The sequence below is a fragment of the Ciconia boyciana genome, chromosome 6, assembly GCF_034638445.1.
Source record: "Ciconia boyciana chromosome 6, ASM3463844v1, whole genome shotgun sequence".
Lineage (NCBI taxonomy): Eukaryota > Metazoa > Chordata > Aves > Ciconiiformes > Ciconiidae > Ciconia > Ciconia boyciana.
Window position 1 is genome coordinate 20599070 of NC_132939.1, and position 14632 is coordinate 20613701.

General features: G+C 45.1%; 1 protein-coding gene across 13 annotated transcripts in view; it reads right to left on the reverse strand.

The window, feature by feature from the left end:
- Positions 1 to 14632, reverse strand: part of TSPAN4 (tetraspanin 4) — a 469335-nt gene that overhangs the window by 416764 nt on the left and 37939 nt on the right. The window contains exon 1 of one of the 13 annotated variants that reach the window (XM_072863713.1): positions 2856 to 2874. The exons of the other annotated variants lie outside the window; for them this stretch is intronic. The gene's annotated coding sequence lies outside the window, so the exon portion shown is untranslated. Of the gene's footprint in view, positions 1 to 2855; positions 2875 to 14632 lie in introns of those variants that run through there. 13 annotated transcript variants of the gene reach the window in all.

Genomic DNA, 14632 nt, shown 5'->3' on the forward strand with positions numbered 1-14632 from the left:
TCTGATATTTAGCAATGTTACTTATGAAACTATTTTTTAAAAATCTAACTACAACAACTTTAGCATGGTTTCATTAATATTCTCATCTGGTTAATATCAGAGCACAGAACAAGAGAGAAAACTAACAAAGCATGTATCTTGTTCTCAAATTAAGGATAATCTAGAAAATACACTACACAGTTATGTAGTTCATCTTCTCAATTCCATTCATTTCAAACAGCAGATTATAATAGCCTTGATACACACCACAGTGTTCAATGCTGAGGCTTCACTGGCGAGGAAACAGATGTATGTGGTTAATGGTTGGAGAGGAAGGAAGGAAATTTTCTAGCATTGTATAGTTTAATTTATGTCTAGACTATAAGTCTTGGAAAGCATAATATTGTTCTTAAAAAGAAGGACTATTCATATGGTGAATAATACTTGGGGGGAGGGGAGGAAAATAACCCCAAAAAAATCTCACCTAGTACAATCATATGTACTCCTCCCACCTATCTTTCTTGTACTAAAGAAAAAAAGAAAAATCCACTTGCTAGTACCACAAGCTACAGGTGGAAGTTTTCTCAATGTATCCAAAATACCAAGTGATCCACTACCTGAAAAAGCAATCTATCAAAGCAGCTTCCACGTGTCTATAATCAAACAAGCAGGAATCTGATATTCTCAGTTCTACTCATGGCTCAGCCATGGACTCACCTTGACCCTGGGAAAGTCACCTGGAACAAATGAGCAAAACACTCTGTGACAGCTCACAGCACAGCTTGTGGAGGCCTAGGAAGAATCAGTTTTCAGGAATTTGTATGGGCAAAGACACTTAGAAAACGAGGCCAAAAGAAAGCACAGCAGCAGCACTGTCATGTGCGCCAATTCTGATGGCAGAAAGAGCACAAGTCCATTAGAAAGGGTTTCAGCTCTTCTATGCTAACACCTCCCATATGTCTCCAGATGTCAGTTTATCTCTACATCTATTGACTAGGTAAAAAGATACCAAAAGCATGAAGGCTCAGAGGCATCTTGCCACCTAAGCACAAATGGATTTAATAAATAAATCCATAAAGAGATAAAAATTAGGAGGTCAGTATTAATCACACAGTTACTAAAAGTGCAAGTCTTAGGAAAGCACAGAAGCACCTCTGCCATTTCAAAAAGCCTCTCCTCACAATGATATTTTTCCACCACCCACACAGCACTTCTGGACCCAATACACAGTAAAGCATACACAGTTGTGCGTGCTCACAGCAGGGACTGTAACAGCTCTGCAGTGGTAGTGGGGATGGTATGGATGGACTCTCTCAATCAGACACCCAGAACACACCTTGATTAAAACTAGCTACTAGACAGCACGGTGCTTCTGCAAGGTCACTGGCACTGTAAATACTTTGCAACCCTACCAGCACTTATCTGGATCAAGATACAGATTAACTCATGCCTCCAGTATACACTTTGTCCTTGTGTCCTCTCACTACAACAGTCTGGTCTTTCCAAGAAAGAACAAGCTTAAACCTAAGTTCTACTGTAAACAGCAGAGAGCCTCTTAAATATAATACTTTGTACTTCCAGACCCAACTTCACAGGCACTGTTCGGTGGGCCATGCTATTGGGAACAGGCACAGAGGAGCCTCACCACCTTCAGAAGAAAGCACTTCTAAAACACCACAGAGGTGGGTATAGGCAGTTGAGCTTAATCGCTCATTCAAGAGGGCAGAAGACACCCAATGCAAGCGACTGGGTGCCCCGCAGATCTGTGCTGTAACCACTCTGCCTGTAGAAAGCTATCAGGAGCTCAGATGTGCAGTGGCTGCTGGTAAACACCACCTGCCTTCCTTCGTACAGGCCAAACAGGCAGCAAGTTATTTTGCCCCAACAGCACCTCCTGCTTTCCCTAGTCACCACAATTCAAGGCCACCACAGGACAAAGAGCATCGCTGTACAGAAACAGAACTGAGCACTACCAAAGGACCGCTGCCACTGTTTTTATATTGGGGGGTGAAGGGGAGCAAAAGTCTGCAGGAGTAATGTATGAGGGAAGCAGGGAAAACCCACAAGTAAGATGAACCAACTCTCCAATAGCTTCACCATAAAAAGTCAAACAAGGCTGGAAGTGATCTTCAGCAGCACTCACCAAGCAGCCAGTTACTTGTAACAACTTTCTGCAGGTCTGGGCAGCTCAGGCAGAAGGAGCAGCCACAGGCCCCTCTCTTTGAAGGCTTTCAGCACTGCACAGAAGCAGCACTGGCATGGAAAAGCAGGTCTTCCTGCAGGTCACATGCAGCTGGTCATCCTCAGAGAATGTGGAACCTATAAGCAGATTGGGAATCATACAGACCTCCTCCCTGTCCTCCCCTCCCCAGTTCAACACCGCAACTACATTTATAGCCTCCTCTCCCTCTCACTCACAGAACAATTGCAGCTTGATTTCTCAATGAAGGCTCAGCAGCCAGGGCAAATCAAGTGCATGTCCAGGTTTGTTACCCTTTACACTCACAGGAAAACAACAGTCTTGGCGACAGCACTCATACAGTTCTGTGGAGAGTAATCCCTCATATAAACAATCAGCACAGAACATTCCCAAGTGTGTGTACAAAATCTCTGTGCCCACAGGTGCCCTCTACTTCTCCCAGTCAGGGTCTTCTACTCTGAAGAATACTCTGGAAAAAATATGGAGGCAGCATTCTCCCCCTCCCCTTTCTCTGTTCTTCAGTTCTACAATCTTTTTACCTTCTTTTCCTTTGGAGGGAAGGAGGTAGGGTACATACAGTCTCGACACAAAAATGTATGACTCTAAAGCAAGCCTCAAAATGACAAGCAAACATAAGCGCTGCACCCTCTGGAGTGTGCAAAAAGTTTAGAGCTACCTTGTTCATCTCACTTTCACAAGTTGTGTGTGAAGTTTATTTCACAAGCAGGCCTTGGGAGACCACTGCCTCACTCCTCTCCTCCAGTTTGACCTCTAGTCTGAGTTACTGCGCCTGTAAACTGTGAACAACAAATGGTAAGACAAAATTATCAGGCATGTAGCACCACCTTGAAATCCTGCATGACAAAACTGAAAAGCTCAGGTGTGAGGTTTTGAAATTCCCACCTCAGTAAGTTTACTCTCAACAGAAAAGGAGCTCTCTTCACACTGTCGTTTCATCCAACCACTAGTCTGTGTGTACAAGCCATCAGACTGCCTGAACAGATTCAACAGGTCTGTAATGAGCACAACAGCCAGTACATTTCTGGGCAGCTACATAACACTTCAGGCTCAACCAAACTGAGGTACAGAGTAACAACAGCCTCTTCAGAAAGGCAGATAGTCCCAGAGAAACCTGCCGGCTGCATTGTCCATTGATTGCATTGCACATGTCACCTGATGATAACAGGGAGAAAGCCCAGGGGGGACTTACTGGGTGTTACAGCAACAGATAAGACACAGTCAAGGACAAAGTACTAGTTCTGTCCTGAGTTTTAAAGCTATTAGTTTAAATAGATGCTCATTATCACTAAACTGAATGATGTATCTGAGAGGGCGACCAGCAGCTTTTTAAGCAAAGGTAATAGATGAATTTTACAATAGCTATTATATAGATCCTACTTCCATTTAGCATTCACAGGGTACGTGAACTCTGTTCCTTTCATTTGTACAGTTCCATTGCTAATGGTAAACACAGCAGATAAACAATACTTCATGATCCTTCTCTCACACAAAAAACCCCTGCCTTCCTTCTATGTGCTTGACAGAAAAGAGTAAGCTCCAAGAAGAGATACTCCATTTTGCTGTTTTCTTTAGATTTACTACATTTTAGATGTACAGATTAAATCTGTCTTTACAAAGACCTTAGAAATAGCTGCATTCCTTCAAAGGCAGATCCACGGATAACTTTCTCCTCTCCCCATTTCTATGAATGGCATCTTGTGGTGAGATAATACATTTATTCTTAATTTTAATGGACAGCCACACCAACTTGTTCCAGCTGCAAATACATTACCTAACATTGTATAGTGAAGAAGCCTGAAAAATGACATCTGCAGGAACAAGGCATAGAAAAAGCCCGTTTCTGTACAGAACAAGCTCCTGAAGGTTGAAGAGGTAAGAGTGGTGCACTGTTCACACACTTTTCTATCAGGGGAAATTGATGGCATTTGGTTGATCTAGAGTACCAGTCAATCAAAAGTCAGTAGAGAAAAAGCAGAAGGAGAGGGGGAGAAATGAAGCTTGAGTTGCAGCAGTCATTTGCAGAGAGAATTACGGCTGGTAAGACAGTCTGATCTTTTGGGGATGCCTGCCACAAGCTGGCTTGGGGCAGTGCTGTGGGCCATCCTCTGTTCCATGTCACAGAAATCTCTCCTTAAAGGAAAAGGCAGAAGCTCGTAGGCAAAGCATCAACATGTGCATGCGTGTGCAAGAAAAACAGAACAGGACTGGCCCACAGGCCAGATCCAGCCCAATTGCTGACACAGTTGAACCTCTGGATTACATCATTGGTTCATGCCTATGTTTCTTACACCCTTCCTATCTCTATCTGATTCCCTGGTCTTCACATTACAATAATTATTTTTTAAAATATGTGTATTAATACCTACCAATACCTACAACTCATCTCAGAGTTAAAGATATTAATCTTTTCTCTCTGAAAGCTTGCTGCTAAAGCTCTGCTGTATTATTTGGAGTTGTGTGCTTTGTTATGAACCACTATCACATGCACCATGACCACACTTTCAAGGTTGAAATGTGCAAAAAGATGAGACAACAGGATCACAAGAATAAAAGAAGCAGCTGTTAAATATCTGGTCGGCGTACTTCCCCTTGCCCTCCCTCACCATGATAGTTTGCTGCTTTTGAACAATTGATGAAGACCTGCAAAACCCCTACTACATAGACAGCTGAACACCACGGCAGTAAGTCAGATACCAGAGCTTGAAATCTAATGACTGATCACCACCGACTCCAAGTAAGCCTTGGATGAAGCCCAACCTCCAAGTCTCATTAAACTCATTTTTATATAAAAATCAATAGCCCTTTTGCCTCCTCCCTCAGCTGGGAGGGAACCAATGGAAGCACTTCTACAATCAGACTTACATCTTATGCAGGCTAAAAGAGTAAAGAGCTCCACAATGAGATTAATCAAAGTGAAGGAGTTATAATAGGCTTAAAAATGAGAGCATGTTAATAACTGCTCCCTTGATGGTAAACAGAGCTGGTAATCAAGCACAGGTTCAGCAGAACTCCTTATCCATTGCTGAAGCAGAATTAGCTCTGTAGCAGCATGAATGAGCAAGTGATTGGCCTGGACAGTCACAGACCAGGGTGGAAAGGCTCTGTAGAAATTCAATTAATCCGTTAAAAACCCAGGAGAAGGGAAAGACACTCTTCTCTTAGAAAAGAGATCACATTTGTTGGTCATTTCAGTGCAAAGCTCAGGTTTCTCTGTCCACCATCAAGAGAGTTTGCACTGCCAGCACCTAGCACAGCCAGGATGATATGACAGTCCCTGACAGCAATCCTTTCTCCACTATTACTCCAGGCCTAGCACAGGACCCCAGGCTCCAGCTGGAATGAGCCATGCTTCTTCAGAGCAACTCATTTGTGAAGATCAATTAATACATGTCCAGTTTTCTTCTTCTGTTCCTGTAACAAAAACATATCCTGACAGTTCTTTGCTGCCTTTGTCTTGGGTCAGGAAATTCGCCTGGAGAAACTCACTCTCCTACTGATCTTTCTTTTGTCAGCTTAGCAGCCTACGATGCTGTGATGCTCTTTGAAATTTCCCAGAAAAGGCAAAACAAATGAAATCTCATCTCTATTCAAAGTTATAATTTGTCAGTGAAACATTTTCAGAACTTTCAAGCTAAAACACTGAAGTGGGAGTGTCCTGGTTTTGGCTGGGATAGAGTTAATTTTCTTCCTAGTAGCTGGTATAGTGCTGTCTTTTGGGTTTAGGATGAGAATAATGTTGACAACACACTCATGTTTTAGTTGCTGCTAAGCAGTGTTTACACTAAGTCAAGGACTTTTTCAGCTTCCCATGCCCTGCCAGGTGCACCAGAAGCTGGGAGGGAGCATAGCCAGGACAGCTGACCCAAACTGGCCAAAGGGATATTCCATACCATATGACATCATGCTCAGTATATAAGCTGGGGGGAGTTGGCTGGGAGGGCAGCGATCGCTGCTCAGGGATGGACTGGGATCGGTCGGTGCATGGTGAGCAATTCCATCATGCATCACTTGCTTTGTATATTTTTTTTATTATTATAATCATTATTATTATTATTATACTTTATTTTATTTCCGTTATTCAACTATTCTTATCTCAACCCATGAGTTTTCTCACTTCTACTCTTCTGATTCTCTCCCCCATCCCACCAGTGGGGGGGAGTGAGAAAGCGGCTGCTTGATGCTTAGTTGCTGGCTAGAGTTAAACCACAACAGTCTTTTTTGGCACTCAACATGAGGCACAAAGGATTTGAGATAATAACAGATTAACCGGAGTGTATTAAGGAATTTATATCTGTTAACAGTTGCCGGTCACAATATTGATTCATCTGTTCTCAATATTAGTTTATCTGATCTGCACCATGCTTTTTTACTGTACATGTTAAAGACTGGTGTTGGGTTTTGCAGTTTGCTGTGCTCTGCAGTAATTAGTGATGTTTTGCCTGGGAGATTTGTTATTAAAACACTGGCCTTGAGCTTAATTTGGTATTTGAGCGTTGTATTGAAACCATTACTGTACTTCTGGTACCACCTCATGGAGACAATTAACAATTATACCTCTTCCTCTGAGAGATTTTTTTTATGGAGGAAATAAAGAATGGCACCTTCACTACCTTCGTCTATGATGTTTCCTCCTTCGTTACAAGAACTTTTCAGTATCTTGAACATCTTTGGGTAATTAAGATACTTCTGTTGGTATTTCTTGGGAATATTGTTTTGGTTTTGTCTAAGGTTAATAAGCAATTTAAGAATATCATCTAGAGATCTGCCCCAAGGCTGGATAGTTATGAGTGGCAGGGTATGTGGGATAGTATGGGAAAGTACCTAGGACAGTGGGCACTTCCAGTGTTTTGGAACTTCACCCCTGAACACGTGCAGAATCCTGAAAAACTAGTAAAGTATTTGGAAGAAGTATGCTGTCACCCTGGCAACTCCAGAAAGACACAAACCACTGCAACATGCTGGGGCCTGGCCCATGCCTACCAAGCCCTGTTCAACGCTATTCAGAACCATCACGGGGAAGCGAAGGTCTCTGGATCTGATGACAAAACGACAGGCACTGCAGCTACTCCAACCCTGGCGACAGACACTGTGGCTACTCCAACCCCCATGACAGGCACTGTAGCTACTCCAATCCCTGTGACAGGCATTGTGGCTATTCCAACCCCAGCGACAGGCACTGCAGATACTCCAAACCCCACAACAGGTACTGCAGCTGAACCAGAGAACCAACCCATGCCAGTATCAGTCACCCCTATACACAAGAAGAAATACCCAAGAAAATCAACTCATTTAGTAAGAGATGAAGATGAACCAGGGCCATCATGAGAACAGGAGGAGGAAGAGGCAGAACTCATAAAGGAGATGGTAACCACTCAATCCCTATCCCTGAGTGAGCTGCAAGATATGCAAAAGGATTTCAGCTGTCATCCAGGCGAGCACATTGTCACCTGGCTGCTCCAATGTTGGGATAACAGGGCCAGTAGCCTGGAATTAGAGGGTAGGGAAGCCAAGCAGCTAGGATCCCTTTCTAGGGAAGGGGGCACTGACAAAGCAATTGGAAAAGGGGCACAAGCCCTCAGCCTCTGGAGGCGACTCCTGTCAAGCGTGAAGGAAAGGTATCCCTTTGAGGAAGATGTTATATGTCACCCAGGCAAGTGGACCACCATGGAGAGAGGCATCCACTACCTGAGGGAATTAGCCATGCTGGAGGTGACTTATGATGACCTGGACAATGACGAGTGCCCAAAGATCCAGATGAAGTCAAGCACACATGACTCATGCGGCAGAAGTTTATACGGAGCGCACCATCATCGCATGCAAACTCATTGGCAGTAATGACCTAGAAAGATGGAGAGGAACAAATGGTGGATGAATTGGCTGGCCAACTCCGGCAATACGAAGAAAGTCTCTCTTCCTCCCTATGGGCCTGCATCTCGGCTGTAAAGAAGCTGCCAGACATGCTAGCCGAGAAACTGTCCCAGGAGTTCCAACAATTCAAAGAGAATATGTCCTGCTCCCCACCTGTATGAACCAGTATCTCAGCTATTAGGAGTCAGCGTTCCTCTGCTCAAGAGAGAGAATACAGTGGGTATACACCACGGGCCACCCGGTGGTTTTACCTATGTGACCATGGAGAGGACATGAGGAAGTGGGATGGAAAATCTACCTCGACCCTAGAGGCACAAGTATGTGACTTACAAGGGAAAACAATCACAAAAGGGGGTTCTTCCAGGAAAATTGCTGTTCTGGTTTCCAGTGGGCAGTTCCCCAAACAGAGTAGAAGGGCTGATCTTACTTCTGATCTTAATGAAGGGACTCCTGACTTGTATATACAAGAAGTGAGTAATGAATGCTATGACCAGGACTAGAGGGGCCCTGCTTCCAGCCAGGAGGAGGAAAGGGACAACCGGGTTTACTGGACTGTGTGGGTTCGATGGCCTGGCACATCAGACCCACAGGAGTATAAGGCTCTAGTGGACACTGGTGCACAGTGTACCCTAATGCCATCAAGCTATACAGGGGCAGAACCCATCTATTTCTGGAGCAACAGGGGGATCCCAACAGCTAACTGTATTGGAGGCTGAAGTGAGCCTAACTGGGAATGAGTGGCAAAAGCACCCCATTGTGACCGGCCCAGAGGCTCTGTGCATCCTTGGCATAGACTACCTCAGGAGAGGGTATTTCAAGGACCCAAAAGGGTACCAGTGGGCTTTTGGTATAGCTGCCTTGGAGACAGAGGAAATTAAACAGCTGTCTACCTTGCCTGGTCTCTCAGAGAACCCTTCTGTTGTGGGGTTGCTGAGGGTTGAAGAACAATAGGTGCCAACAGCCACCACAACGGTGCACCGGCAGCAATATCACACCAACTGAGGCTCCCTGATTCCATCCATAAGCTGATTCATCGACTGGAGAGCCAAGGAGTGAAGAGCAAGACTCACTCACCTTTTAACAGTCCTATACGGCCAGTGCGAAACTCTAATGGAGAGTGGAGACTAACAGTAGACTATCGTGGCCTGAATGAAGTCACGCCGCTGCTGAGTGCTGCCGTGCCAGGCATGCTAGAACTTCATTACAAACTGGAGTCAAAAGCAGCCAAATGGTATGCTACAATTGATATCACTAATGCGTTTTTCTCAGTCTCTTTGGCAGCAGAGTGCAGGCCACAGTTTGCTTTCACTTGGAGGGGCGTCCAGTACACCTGGAATCGACTGGCCCAGGCGTGGAAACACAGCCCTACCATTTGCCATGGGACTGATCCAGGCAGCACTGGAACAGGGTGAGGCTCCAGAACACTTCCAAGACATTGATGACATCATCGTGTCGTGTGGGGCAATACAGCAGAAAAAGCTTTTGAGAAAGGGAGGAGAACAGTCCAAATCCTCCTGAAGGCTGGTTTTGCCATAAAACAAAGTAAGGTCAAGGGACCTGCACAGGAGATCCAGTTTTTAGGAATAAAATGGCAAGACGGACGTCGTCAGAGCCCAGTGGATGTGATCAACAAAATAACAGCCATGTCCCCACCAACTAGCAAAAAGGAAACACAAGCTTTCTTAGGTGTGGTCGGGTTTTGGAGAATGCATATTCCAAATTACAGTCTGATCATAAGCCCTCTCCATCAAGTGACCTGGAAGAAGAACAATTTCAAATGGGGCCCTGGGCAAGGACAAGCCTTTGAACAAATTAAATGGGAGATAGTTCATGCAGTAGCCCTTGGGCCAGTCCAGGCAGGACAAGATGTAAAAAATGGCCTCTACACTGCAGCCGGGGAGAATGGCCCTACCCGGAGCCTCTGGCAGAAAGCACCAGGGGAGACTCAAGGTTGACCCTTAGGGTTTTGGAGGCAGGGATACAGAGGATCCGAGGCCCACTATACTCCAACTGAAAAAGAGATATTGGCAGCATATGAAGGGATTCGAGCTGCTTTGGAAGTGATTGGTACTGAACACAGCTCCTCCTGGCACCCCGACTGCCGGTGCTGGGCTGGATGTTCAAAGGGAGGATGCCCTCTACACATCATGCAACTGGTGCTATGTGGAGTAAGTGGGTCGCACTGATCACACAACGGGCTCAAACAGGAAACCCCAGTTGCCCAGGAATCTTGGAAGTGGTCATGGACTGGCCAGAAGGCAAAGACTGCAGAATATCACCAGAGGAGGTGGTGGTGCGTGCTGAAGAGGCCCTACTGCATAATAAACTACCAGAAAATGAGAAGCAATATGCCCTGTTCACTGATGGGTCCTGTCGTATTGTGGGAAAGCATCAGAGATGAAAGGCTGCTGTATGGAGTCCTATAGGACAAGTTGCAGAAACTGCTCAGGGAGAAGGTAAATTGAGTCAGTTTGCAGAGGTGAAAGCTATCCAGCTGGCTTTGGATATTGCTGAACGAGAAAAGTGGCCAGTGCTCTGTGTCTGTGCTGACTCATGGATGGTGGCAAATGCCCTGTGGGGTGCTTGCAGCAATGGAAGCAGAACAACTGGCAGCACAGAGGTAAACCCATCTGGGCTGCTGCATTGTGGCAAGATATTGCTGCCCGGGTAGAGAACCTGGTTGTAAAAGTACATCACGTAGATGTTCATGTACCCAAGAGTCGGGCCACTGAAGGACATTAAAACAACCAGCAGGTGAATCAGGCTGCTAAGATGGAAGTGGCTTAGGTGGATCTGGACTGGCAACATAAAGGTGGTTGGCCCATGACACCTCAGGCCATCAAGGAAGAGATGCAACATATAGATGGGCTCTTGATTGAGGGGTGGGCTAGACCATGGACACTATTGCACAGGTTATCCATGAATGTGAGACATGCACTGCAATCAAGCAAGCCAAGTGGTTAAAGCCTTTCTGGTACAGAGGACAATGGCTGGAATATAAACACAGTGAGGCCTGGCAGATTGATTTATATCACACTCCCACAAACCCGCCAAGGCAAGCGCCATGTGCTCACAATGGTGGAAGCAACCACCGGATGGCTGGAAGCATATCCTGTGCCCCATGCCACCAGCCAGAACACTATCCTGGGCCTTGAAAAGCAAGTCTTATGGCAACATGGAACCCCTGAAAGAACTGAGTCAGACAAGGGGACTCATTTTTGAAACCACCTCATAGACACTTGGGCCAAAGAGCACAGCACTGAGTGGGTATATCACATCCCATATCATGCACCAGCCTCTGGGAAAATCAAGCGATACAATGGACTGTTAAAGACTACACTGAGAGCAATTGGTGCTGGGACATTCAAGCATTGAGACGCACCTTTAGCAAAAGCCACCTGGTTAGTCAACACTAGGGGATCTGCCAATCGAGCTGGCCCTGCCCAGTCAAAACTTTTACGTACTGTAGAAGAGGATAAAGTCCCTGTAGCGCGTACAAAAGATATGCTGGGGAAGACAGTGTGGGTTATTCCTTCCTCAGGCAAAGGCAATCCCATTTGTGGCACTGCTTTTGCTGAAGGACCTGGGTGCACTTGGTGGGTGATGTGGGAGGATGGGGAAGTCCGATGCATACCTGAAGGGGATTTGATTTTGGGTGAAAATAGCCAATGAATTAAATTGTATGATGTTAATTGCTATATAATACTGTATGTCATCACTTCTGTGGTGGCTATATGACATATCAACAGTATTACAGTAAGAATCACCCAGATTAATGAAGAATGAACTTTGATGAAACCAAGCAAAGTACAGCAATGATAGAACTGGACAAATGCAGCGATAATTGAACCAGAACTGGCTTCAGCATGCAACAATCCAACATCACACACCATCTCTCCTGCCCTGAAGGACTGTTGTGACAGATGGAGCCCAAAGTCATGGACTAAATTAACTGAACAAACATTTTAGAGCGATGGCCCATAGACAGAGGGAATTATATGTATGTCTTCGTATCAAAAGGCAGGAAAAGTGGTGGTGATTAACTGGAATGTATTGGAAAGTGTAGGACCTGGGCATGATGTAGATGGTATAGAATAAGGGGTGGATAGTGTCCTGGTTTCAGCTGGGATAGAGTTAATTTTCTTCCTAGTAGCTGGTATAGTGCTGTGTTTTGGATTTAGGATGAGAATAATGTTGATAACACACTCATGTTTTAGTTGCTGCTAAGCAGTGTTTACACTAAGTCAAGGACTTTTTCAGCTTCCCATGCCCTGCCAGGTGCACCAGAAGCTGGGAGGGAGCATAGCCAGGACAGCTGACCCAAACTGGCCAAAGGGATATTCCATACCATATGACATCATGCTCAGTATATAAGCTGGGGGGAGTTGGCTAGGGGGCTGTGATCGCTGCTCAGGGAGGGACTGGGATTGGTCAGCAGGTGGTAAGCAATTGCATCATGCATGACTTGCTTTGTATATTCTATTATTATTTTATTTCAGTTATTAAACTGGCTTTATCTCAACCCATGAGTTTTCTCACTTTTACTCTTCCAATTCTCTCCCCCATCCCACCAGCAGGAGTGAGCGAGCAGCTGTGTGGTGTTTAGTTGCTGGCTGGTGTTAAACCACGACAAGGAGAAAAGAAAGCAAGACTGGCTGTATGCGACTTTCACTACACTGGTTAACCCCAGCCAGCAACTAAGCACCACAAAGCTGCTTGCTTACTCCCCCCCAGTGGGATGGGGAAGAGAATCAGAAGAGTAACAGTGAGAAAACTCATGGGTTGAGATAAAGACAGTTTAATAGGTAAAGCAAAAGCCATGCATGCAAGCAAAGCAAAACAAGGAATTCCTTCACTACTTCCCATGGGCAGGCAGGTGTTCAGCCATCTCCGGGAAAGCAGGGCTCCATCATGCATAACGGTTACTTGGGAAGACAAACGCCACCACTCCGAATATCCCCCTCCCCTTCTTTCTTCTTCCCCCAGCTTTATATGCTGAGCATGACATCATATGATATGGAATATCCCTCTGGTCAGTTGGGGTCAGCTGTCCCGGCTGTGTCCCCTCCCAACTTCTTGTACACCCTCAGCCTACTCGCTGGTGGGGTGGTGTGAGAAGAGGCCTTGACTCTGTGTAAGCACTGCTCAGCAGTAATGAAAACATCCCTGTATTATCGACACTGTTTCCAGCACAAATCCAAAACACAGCCCCATACTAGCTACTGGGAAGACGACTAACTCTACCCCAGCCAAAACCAGCACAGCATGAACATGCAATACCTTCCCCTTCTCCATCCTCCTATTGGCACTCAGTATATGAACAGAATCCTGACTGTACTTACCTTCAGAAGCCCCTTGGAGATAGCTATCTTCATTTCACAGACAGGTAAGTGGTCCGACAGACAAGTTGGCTTAATCAAAGTCAAACAGCAAGTCTGCAGCTCAGCATTGAAATTAATTTTTAAATTAATTTGAGGAAAAAAAAGTTGGATGAGAAGAAAGGAAAACCACACCATTATGGAAGAAAAAGCCCACACATGAGAGGCTAAAAAACCCTTCTGAATTTGCTGGAGTCTTTACACAGGGCCCCTCATGCACTCTTTAACCAGCTCCAGGACACAAGACTTGAAGTGACAATATACCCACATTGACAAAAATGGTAAAATGGCCAGATAACTACTCACTCCCATAGCTGATCTTCCAAATGAATGACAAGCTACTAGGAGGAATGCCACCTGGACCCAGAAAGGTCTGTAAAACTTGGACAACAGTGGAATTACTCAGTGAATTCAGGGGAGGAAAACACACTCCAAAACCCAAAAAGTTGACTCCCAGCTCCAAAACTCTTGATTTTAGATAACGTAAGCTCCTGTTTCAAAAAGCTCTTTTTTCATTTAAGATATGTTCCTTGTTTTTTATGAAAATTTTGTTGTACCATGCTGACAAAATCCACCCTTCATCATCACTACAGTAAGCAGTTAACTGTCCAAGCAAACAGACCGAGCTTCTTCCAAGCATGTTGTGAAGTCTTTGCAAATAGACTCCATCTGTCCAACAGGAGAAGCAGGTTCTGAAGCTGGGTCTCCTTTATGCAAATACCATCACACTCAACTAAATAGACATAAGCTACCAGCATGAGAACCCCACAAACTGAACTTCAGCCTCCAAAGTAAAATGTCTCTGGTTGCAAACGCTGCATGATCTCAAGGTACACCCTCTGTAACGAAGTCAGTTGTTGCTCTAAGGACTGTGCTTGGGATTCAAATTGCATGCACAAACACCTGCATACAACTTGAGCCGTTCAGCTGCCAGATGCAGTCTCAGAGGGATACCTTGGCTCCTTGTATAGCCAAAGGAAAGAAACAGCAACTCCAATATAGCCCATCTTGAGGAAATTCCTATTTGAGGTGGGATGAATCTCCCTCTCCAAGTTCCCTTTCTCTTTCTTTTCCCCATCATCTGCAGAAGGAAGCCCTGGTTAGATGTTTAATTCTTAGACGTCTTTAGTTACACAGAATTAACATAAGTTAAAGGTTTTACTCTTGACCAGAAAAAAATTGCTCC